Source organism: Coenobita brevimanus, chromosome 1, assembly GCF_032717465.1.
Source record: "Coenobita brevimanus isolate Jiangsu-jjx chromosome 1, ASM3271746v2, whole genome shotgun sequence".
Lineage (NCBI taxonomy): Eukaryota > Metazoa > Arthropoda > Malacostraca > Decapoda > Coenobitidae > Coenobita > Coenobita brevimanus.
Window position 1 is genome coordinate 30,595,296 of NC_136954.1, and position 11,171 is coordinate 30,606,466.

The window sequence follows — 11,171 nt, forward strand, 5'->3', positions numbered from 1 at the left end:
CCGTGACTCACGCTTCGGTCGGACCTTGAGTCGCTTTTGTGTGACCGTGCCTTTAGGCCCTAAGAAGGATTCAGGGTTTCTCTCTCTCTCTCTTTCTACTTCTGTTGGTCGTTCTGTGTGTGTATGGCTTTTTCTCTGTGTCTGGCTTTCTGTGTATCTGTCTGACCATTTGTTTGTCTCTTTTCTGTCTGTTTGTCTGTCTGTCTGTCTCTCTCTCTCAAGAATTTACTAAAGTACTAAAATTCGTTCCATATTTATTTGCTTTCGTCGATTTTTTTTCTTAGTTCAGTCATAGTCCAGATATCTTCATAAATTCTGATATTAAACTTCCGGCGATGTTTTTACCGGACGAGCATCATCAGTGTCAACATTTATAGCGTGGAATTTTGTAGTCTTTAGTATTGCCTCTCTTCTTTATAATGCAAATATTCCAATACAGGTGATTGAAAGAAAGGGGACATGTAACTTTGTGTGTGTGTGTGTGTGTGTGTGTGTGTGTGTGTGTGTGTGTTGCAGTTGGTAATGTTTGTTATACTTTTTCTCATTCGCGTGTCCACAAATCATTGGACGATGGAATAAAAATGATTGATTGGCTGGTGAATTGAAAGAATGTTGGTAGTCTTTAATTAACATCTTTATAACATCATCACCATCATCATCGTCGTCGTCAATGTCGTCGTCGTAGTCGTCGTCGTCGTCGTCGTCGTCGTCGTCGTCGTCGTCATTGTTTTTCCCAATAATAAAACCTGTAACTACGATTTAGAAATGGAAATAAGAGAGAGATAATGGGGCAGTTAGAGGTATGTGTTAATATGCGCCTTCTGGAAATGTTGGGTGGGAGAGAGAGACAGGGTAGAGATTGAGTTCTGTATTTTCTCATGCGTTTTAGGGGTACACAGAACCTGACCTAAGATGGAAAAGAAAATAATTGTAAGTCAGGATGTGTAAGAACGAATTGGATTTTCTCTCTCTCTCTCTCTCTCTCTCTCAGTTTATTTATCTATCACAGCTATAAAAATCGTCCGAGAAAATAAAGGAATTCCAGCTCTATCCTGTCCCTGTCTCCCACCCAAGCATTTCCACTCGTCACAGTGGGTCATCTAATATGCATCTGTTGGGAAGAAATTACTGAAGTTAGTGTGTGAGAGATAGACAGGTAGACATATATAGATAAATATAGATACAGATAGATAGGTGGAGAGAGAGAGAGAGAGAGAGAGAGAGAGTGAGAGAGAGAGAGAATTTTGGCGCCAAGTGAAGCGAAAACGGAAACTTTACGTTCTGTCACTTCTGTCTTTTCCTTTTTCTTATATTCTCTCTCTCTCTCTCTCTCTCTCTCTCTCTCTCTCTCTCTCTCTCTCGCTCTCACACACACACACACACACACACACACACACACACACACACACACACACACACACACACACACACACACACACACACATGTTTGTCCATGTTTCTGTTTATCTGTCTGTCTCTCTGTCTGTCTTTGTCTTTGTCTGTTTATTGTCAAGTCTTTGTCTTTGTGTATCTACTTCATACCTAGCCTAAATCCATCAGAGTATCATCTGCCCCTCTATCTATCTAGCTTTCTACTTATATGTATCTATTTGTGTATGTATGCCAGTAATAAGTATGTCTTTTTTTTTGTCCCTGTGTATGTCTGTCTGTCTGTCAGTCAGTTTACGTATTGTTTCTCTGTCTTTTTCTGTTTGTTTTTCTATCTTTCCATCACTTTTCCTCGTTTCTGTAATATTAACAAATTTCTTAGTATTTTTATTTTTACCTCCCCATAGTTACTTCCCCATACAGTTACTTCCCCATCAGCCATTACTTCCCACAGTTACTTCCCCCAGTTACTTCCCCATATACAGTTACTTCCCCCACAGTTACTTCCCATACAGTTACTTCCCCATACAGTTAAGAATCCCCATACACTTACATCCCCATAAAGTTACTTCCCTCAGCCACAGTTACCGTACTTCCCCATAAGTTACTTCCCTGTAGTTACTTCCCCATACAGTTACTTTCCCATAGTGTTACTTCCTCATACGGTTACTTCACACAATAATATTTGATAGGCTTGTTTATATACCGATAGGCACTCCCACCCCTCTCTCTCTCTCTCTCTCTCTCTCTCTCTCTCTGTGAGCTGTAGCCTCGACCCCCCCTTATAAAGAAAAAAAAAAAAAAAAAGCATTTCTATCCCTTCCTACTGGTAACGATTTTTTCCTCGAGAAACCACTCTCCCACATGTAAGAAGTACCCCGTCTTTTTTCTGTTTCTTTTATTTTCTTTTTTCTTGACAGCAATCATCAGTGCTAGCTTAAAAAATAAGGCAAATATGGTGGTGTTGGGGTGAAGGGATTGTTATGAATAATGCCATAAGTCTTTAATGAAAAATTGAAACGCAGAGTCATCGTGGCCAGTGTGAATTGGATACGTTACCATGTCACTGTGTTTTATAGGAATAGCAGTAATATTTCTTCAGTCCCTCAGTCTTTTCAATCAGCCGTATTCTCTTTGGTGTAAGACCTCCAGGTACGGTACGTCTTATATTCCCCCGTATTTATACGACTAAGTTCTTCATTAAAGTATCCTGTATTGTTGTGTGTTCTTACTTACAGAGGTCCACCTTCCGCCTGCTACAAGATAGAACGTAGAAGAGAGTGAGGAGGTTAGTGAAGATTGTATCTAGTATCACCGGTTTTAATATTACCGGTTCTAGCATCACTCGGTTCTAACACCACTGGTTTAGTTCTAACATCACAAGTTCTAACGCCACCAATTCTAAAATCGCCGGTTCTAACCCACCAGTTCTAACATCATCAGCATCACCAGTTCTAACATCACCATCACCAGTCTCTTAATACCACCAGTTCTAACATTGCTAGTTCTAACACCACCTGTTTAATAATTAATTCATTTAACACCACCAGTTCTAACATGAGCTATAAATATCTCTTTGTTTGCCATTTCACTTTATGATATTGGCTCTGGTATTTGTCCACTTCTTACTGGTATTTCAGTGGCTGCTGCCTTATTAACTCCTACGGAGAACATCTTTTTATGTACCGTATTATTCCTGCCATCTGTTGAGGATTTTATAATGACTAGGATATTTTTCGAGTGGATAACTTAGATATAGCATTAATAACCATCTTTAGCACCATTGGACATTTATCTATCTATCTCATCTATACGCCCGACGCCCTAATCCCGCAAAGGGTGGCTTTCGCAGACAAAACGCCTCCAAGTCGTTCTTGTCACCTCCAACCATTTGACTACCCTCCCTCCAACTCACTCCCCCTCCCTCATATACCTCTCAACTCCATCCCTCCACCTTATCCTCTTTCTTCCCCTCCCTCTCCCTCCTCCACCTTACCTACATGCACCCTCTTAGTCGGTCTTTCATTCTCCATTCTCTCCACATGTCCAAACCACCTCAGTGTATTTCTCCTAATCTTCTCAACCACATCCACATTCACCCCACAACGTTCCTTCACTTCTTCATTCGTCATCCTTTCCCTCCATGTCACTCCACATGCTCCTCTCAAGTAATAGCTCTCACTCTTGCTCTACACTGCTCTCACTCTTGACTTGTTCCCCTCTAGCGAGGTCCATGCCTCGCTTCCGTACTGCACGTCAGGGTACGGATCACAATACAATCATGCAGTGACTTCTTAACTTCCATACTCACCTCCCTATTTCTCATCACTGCTTTCAGTGAACCAACAACCTTCCTTCCCTGCTGTATCCTCTCAAGCACTTCATCCCCCAAAGTTCCATCCTTACTTATCACACTACCCTAGTACTTGAATGCACTCACATTCTCCATATCCTCACCATCCAATCTCATTGTGAATTCTGTGACTTCATTCCTCTCAAACACCATAACTTTACTTATGTTTACATTAACTTACAGATTCCTCTTCCTACACACTCTCCCAAATTCATTCACCAAACCTTGCAACTCCCATTCATCTTCACTCAACAATACTGTATCATCAGCAAACAGCAACACCGGAATCTTCCACATCTCACCCTCATTCATTAGAGCCACCCACACATCCACTGCCCTACCTTGCACCTCCTTTACAACCCCATCCATGTATATATTAAACAGCCATGGAGACATCACACAACCCTGTTTCAGTCCCACACTGAGATCAAAGAACTCATTCAGCTCACCATCCACTCGCACTGTAGCCCTAGCTCCTTCTTACATACTCTTCACAGCACTCAGCAATTACCCTTCCACTCCATATATTCTTAATGCCTTCCACATACCTTGCCTATCTAGTCTGTCATAAGCTTCCTCCAAGTCCATGAAGGCAGCATACACTTTCTTTCCCTTCTTTAGATACTTCTCCACTAAACATCTTAGAACAAATATCTGATCTACACACCATTTTCCCTTCCTAAATCCCCCTTGCTCTTCTCCAGCTAGCTCCTCTGTCATATGCCTAACCCTATCAGTGAGTATTCTACATATATTTTTCTTGTCGCACTAAGAAGGCAAATACCTCTATGGTTACCACATACTTCTCTCTTCCCTTTTCCTTTGTATAAAGGAACAATTACACCTGATTTCCAGTCCTCCGGAACCCTTCCCTCTTCCCAAGGCACTTATCAGGGTTAATAATTCGTTTAGATGGATCTGAAATTTAATATACGTTATTGGATTAAATGGTGTTAATGATGGTTGTATCTAACTTTTCCGGTTGGAAAGTCTGTCTCATTTTCATTCACCATTTCATGGAAATTGCTGAAGTGTCACCCCTCTCCCTTCTCTTCCCTTCTCCCTCCTCTTCCCTTCTCCCTCCTCTTCCCTTCTCTCTCCTCTTCCCTTCTCCCTCCTCTTCCCTTCTCCCTCCTCTTCCCTTCTTCCTCCTCTTCCCCTCTCCCTCCTCGTCCCCTCTCCCCCCTCGTCCCCTCCCTCCTCGTCCTATAACTGGCGCCTGCGTTACTATCTCTTTCATTAATTGCCTATTTGGACGGCCGTTGTCATTGGGTTTACGGTGTGTTTTTCTAATGGGTCTTAATGGTTCTATTAGCTCCATCATCTCAAGCCTTTAAGACTCGTATTCCCTTCGGTTAAGGAACCTTCTTAACACCTTTTCCTGAGCGTTTTATTTAGCATACTTCATATTGCTGTCCTGTTTTGTGTTACCGTAACTAAATCCTTCAAACATCGCTATACTCTGCATAAGTAACGTACAAAAGGATATCCACCAGCCAGATCCAAAAATGAATCGCTAAGGAAAAGGTGCTTGGGAGCCTCCATACCCGACAAGAGTACGAACCTAAGTGTACGGGACGAGGATATTAACACCTTCAGCACGAGAGCGTCATCTCTAATTTTATTTTTGATGCAACAAGGCCATCTTATATGCCTTAAAAGAGAAGCCTAGTACTGAAGGGCAAAATGAAAGCCATATCTCACACTGTTATCTTGTTTTTGTTTTGCTTTTTTTCTTGGAGGGAACAATTTTGCGGGCTTCTGGCCTTTGGTTCCTTCTTCCTTGCATTAAGAAAAAAAATATTTGAAAAGTTTGTTGTAAGTTAAAATTTCCAAAAAAAAAGAAAAAAAGATAACCATAGAAAATACGTCATCATTGTGATCAGACTGGTTCTCATAATATTTAAATGTTTTAGCATGGACTCTGATGGTCAGGAAATTCTAGTATTCTGTTCAAACCATCGCCAGAGTTGTATTCAACTACGCCAGTGGTAAGCCAGGCTATTCCTGTTATTCAAAGTTTGGTTATTAATTCTCATATTATTCGCAGCACGAGTATTAACCCTTTCATCTTTTATGAACGCATTTTGTTATTCATGTTGTTATTTGCTATTTTCATAAGTCGATTTTTTTTTTTTTTTTCCGTGGAGGGGTATTCTAAAGTTAAAAGACGAAAAGCTGTTACGAATAACCCCTTCACTCCAGTGACGTCAGCAGTATATTATTCTTGCTAATACCGGTTATTATTTTCAAGCTGACTAGGTTATATGGTATTACTTTACTAGAATACCAAACTTTTCTGCTAAAGTACCAGTTTTCTTCTAAAATACCAGACTTTTCTGTTAGAATACCAGTTTTCTAATAAAATATCAGTTTTCTACTAAAATACCAGACGTGTACTAGAATAGCTTCCAGTTTTCTACTAAAATATCAGACCTCTGCTAGAATACCGGTTTTCTACTAAATACCAAAGTTTTCTACTAAAATACCAAAGTTTTCTATTAAAAGACCAGACTTTTCTACCAAAATACCAGAGATTTCTTGTAAAATACCAGGATTTTACACAAATATACCAGACTTTTCTCCAAAATACCAGAAATTTCTTTCAAAATATCAGGATTTTATACAAAAATACCAGGGTTGTTCCGAACTTGAGAAGGTTAGTGGTATTCACAGGCCCATGTGACTCACTCTGCAAACTAAACTCGTCTGGTGTGTGGAATGAAATACCAGACAACACTCCAGCATGAGAGGCTTAGGGGTCGTATTGTCGGCGGTTTAGGAAGCTCCCTAACGCCTGTTCCTCACTGATTTAGTTTCGAATAGTGACATTAGAGTTTAAGTAACTAACACAAAAGAGGACGCCGCGGAGTACTAAGCAGAATAAATCGCTTAGAAAGAGTTGTTAGGGAGCTTCTTAACTGGGGAGAATTTGGGTCTTAGTGACCTTGTATATGCATAAAATTCAGGTGTTATTAGTTACAGTCCTGATGTCCTTAAGTTGTGATATCGCAGGTACGGTTGTTAATCTGGGTAACTTTTTTTTTTCCTATTCTTACAGCTACCAAACTAGCCTATTTTTAAACTTTAGAAAGGCGTGTTGTATGGAAGGGGCTCACTGAAGCCATGTCTGACCCTTCCAGTTTAGAAAGTCTGTGCTTAGCTGAATAAAACTGTTAGGAGACGGCAACATGAAAATGAGAATGGCGACCACGGGATCAGTAGGCATCCCCCTCAAGGCCCTGTACGTCCATTACATGTGTATCTATCTACAGTATATCTGTCACTGTCTGTATCCATCTATCTGTCTGTCTATATCTATCAGTCTGTCTACCTACCTACCTCGCTGCCTATGCCTGTCTGTTTGCCAGTATATCCATCTGTCCGTCTGTCTATCCACGCATCCATCCATCAATATCTATATCTCTATGTACGGTATCTATGTATCTAATCTGTGTCTATCTACCTGTTTATCTATCTGTCAGTCTATCTATCAGTATACGAATCTACCCACCTTGGTTTAGAATTTTCAAAGTTAAAGAGTTACATAGAGCCTCAGATGACTCCTTCACTATGTCATATCACCTTTACACCCTTACCTGCCAACTACTAATTTACTCTCTATTTCCGGCTAACGTCAGGTAATTTTACCAGACTTAATAAGAACCTTGAGTACTAAAAGACTAAAATGTATCACAATTAATGTTATGGCTGAGAATAAAGACCAGAACGCTTTTTTTGCATCTTATAAACGGCGATATTATTTAGGACACAGACTCGCCGTGACCAAGAATTAAGCTGAATAAACTTGTAAGCAACAGAAAAAAAAATAAATACATAATATCCTTCGGCTGGGTGCTAGAGCGGTTAAAGGGCATGAAAAACGCCTTTCGAATTTGAGTGGCCAAACTTATATTAGTTCTGTGTATATAATTTAGCAGGATGGTCGCATATACTATGATGCTCCACTTCCACTCCGCCGGGCGATTGCTGTTGTGTTGCGGGGACGGCTAATTGTTACCAGCGTCCACCCTGCATCATTTATTTATTTTCTACTCGTACAGCCACAGCCACGCCCCTACTAACCGACTGAACCGTCCTCGCAACACATAAGATAACGCCACGTGAGTGTCGGGTTACCCTGTATTGTAGGCCCTTATCGTATGACCGTGTGTGTTCCAAGGAGTTGCGGCTTTTTCCATATAAGTTGCTGTAAATTGAGGGAAACTGACTACTCAGGTTTATTATTTGGAAATTTAATAGACGCTATTTTTGTGGAATTAATAGGATACAATAACGTGATGAGAGAGAGATAGAGATGATTAATGGCATTTATTATAGCACCGATATGCTGTGGAGTAATGAGAGACTGGCCGTGACGGTAATTGCCTAAGGTGATTATTACCTCCGCCAAGGAGGTTATGTTTTCATCCCTGGCCGTTTGTTTGTTTGTTGGTTGGTTGGTTTGTGAGCAAGATTACACAAAAACTACAGGACGGTTTTCCATGAAACTTTTTAGAAGAATGGGCCTTATTCCAGAATGAACTCCATTAAATTTTGGTGCGGATCCGGATAAAGGTGCGGATCCAGGATGTTTTTGTTTTCTTCACTTTAACATTGCAAAATAGGGCGTTTTTCGACATTTTCGTAAATATTCCATGTTGGGCCTTGGCGGAGGTATGCGCTCTACTGGGTGCCATTCTAGTTGTTATTGTTATTATTATGATGGTAGGTGGGGGCGCTCGCCATCCACTCACTCGAAGTAGTGCTGCTCACGGGTGACTGCAGTTTGCACTCCTCCTTTCTTTCCTTCCTTCCCCTCCTTTCTTTTTCTTCTTTTTTTTTTTTTTCATTCTTTCTCTCCTTCTGTCTACGGGTGACTCTACACTGAGTAACAGACCAAATGGTTTCCTGTACATTATGAAACAATTTACTATGCTGGGTGGTAACTATGTAACCAAACTATGGTGTCTGGTGGTTTAGTGGGTAATTAAGGCGCTCCAGCCGGATTGAGCCCATGTAGGTTTATATCCAAGGGGTGGTTGGGGTTTGTTGCTCACGTAATGCCACTTAGGGATGAATGAGGCTTGTCACTCACGTTAAGGCCGCTTTCACACGAGGCCACCGGTGGCCGCCACCAGTAGCCGCAATTAGTTGCCTCCCATAGTTTTCAATGGAGCCTTTCATACGAGGCCACTGCGGTTGCCCGGCCGGCCACCAGCTCCCGTCGGTGGCTCGCTCGCGCAACTAGTGTCCGCCACTGGTGGTTGCTGCCACTCGCTGTAAAGCATTTTTTCAAATCGGAGCTTTCATACGGCTACACTAGTTGCCAGCCCCTTCACACTGGGCCACCAGTTGCGGCCACCGGTGGCCTCGTATGAAAGCGGCCTAAATGTCAGGACCAACTTGCCTATCCCCGGGCTCCTACGCTCTTCATGGGACAACAGAGGATTAGATGATGTATGTTATTATTATTATTATCATTATTATTATTATTATTATTATTATTTTATTATTATTATTACTATTTCACTCTCATCATAAATGTCAGGACCATCTTGCCTAGCCCCGGGTTTCTACACTCCTCATGGGGCAACGTAGGATTGGATGATGGATGGATGGATTATTATTATTATTATTATTATTATTATTATTATTATTATTATCTCCTCCTCCTCCTCCTCCTCCTCCTCCTCCTCCTCCTCCTCCTTCTCCTCCGCTTGTTGTTGTTTTGCATCAGTGAAAATAATCACTAGCATGGTAAGCATCAGTGGGGAGGTCATGGTAACTATACTGCACTCGTTTCACTCTAACTTGGCCCAGATTTTCCTACTGTTGCAGCTTGTTTCACGTGGTCCTGTGGCAGAAAGACAATGCTACCGCTCTGCATATTTTCCATAGTGCTTCTTTGTGACAGGCATTATAATCTAGTGTCAGTCTGTTCTTACCATTCAGCATTCAAGATGGAGAGTTGGGATTTTTAGGCCAAGTATGAGTAAAATGAGTATGATCTAACAATGCCCCTGTTAATGGTTGGAGCGTTGGCCAAAACGGTAAGCATCACCTAGGAATAAAGGAACTCATTAAAGATTCCATAATAACTACTGGTATTTGTAATAATATTCTATGGTTTCCACTACTGATTTATTTGCGTCTTAAAAAAAAAAGAAAAAACAGAATGATAAGCTTCACTGAGAAGGTTTATAGGGAACTCGCCGAGGATTCCATGGTAACTCTTCTAATAATGTTAATGGATCGTGCACTTGCCAACATCCCCGCCAAAGGTAGCTGTGGAAACGGAAACGGAGGCGTGAAATATTTGTTGGTTGGCATCTGTGTAGCGATTACGAGTGTAGTTAAGAGATGGAGGGGGAAGACGGAGAAGATCGAGAAATAAAGTGGGAGTAAATTTACTCTTTAATGTAAGGAAGAAGGAACCAAAGGCCAAAAGCCCGGAAATTGTTCCCTGCAAGAAGAAACAAAAAGAAGATAACAGAGCCGTATTCAAGATCCTTTCATTTTGAGATGCCTGGACACACTGCGTTTGAAAGACTGGAGATCACTGGCAGTAGGAAACACAGACAGAGGGAGACAGTTCCAGAATTGACCTGTTGCATTCTGATTGATAAATTCCTGTATATATGTAAGTATTTTTGTAGCTGTGAAAGGTATTGTATGTGGATGTAAATGTATAAACACCTGTATGAAGAAGTAAGTGTATGTGGAAGTAACAGTGAAGATGTGTAGCTGTGTGTAACTGTATTGATGAGTGTATGGGGAAGTAATTGTATAAGTAACTATACGAAGAATAATAATAACCGTGTGGGAAATTACCAGAAACAGCATCGGGAATATTGATATGGAGAAGTAAATGTGAAGGGAAGGAAAATGGAAAGAAAACAGGAGTGAGTTTGGTGAGCTAATGAGCGTGATGTTAGAGACATAACGAGAGGAAGGGGATGAAGAGCAAGGATAGGCAAATGAGAGACAGGGAGAGGGAGAGAGAGAGAGAGAGAGACAGAGAGAGAGAGAGAGAGGTGGTTTAATTCTGTGAGACTTTATTGAGAATGGTGTGAGTGGGACTTTTCATACCGGTATACGAAGTAGAAAAACCATTGGTTAGAAGTCTGGATTTTTTTTTTTTTTTGTTCCTAGAAAAATTGAGCAGATGATAACCAAATTCAAAATCTGCTCATTTAGAGATGCCTGGACGCATTGCATTTAAAAGAATGAAGCTCATAGGCAGAGGGAGATACAGACTGAGCGAGACAGCTCCAGGACAGAGAATATCGGTTAACCCTTACATTTGAGAGTTGAACAGAAAGGTGTGTGTGTGTGTGTGTGTGTGTGTGTGTGTGTGTGTGTGTGTGTGTGTGTGTTGCCAGACGGGTACTGCGCACCCATTGTAATAGAAGGATGCAAGTATACG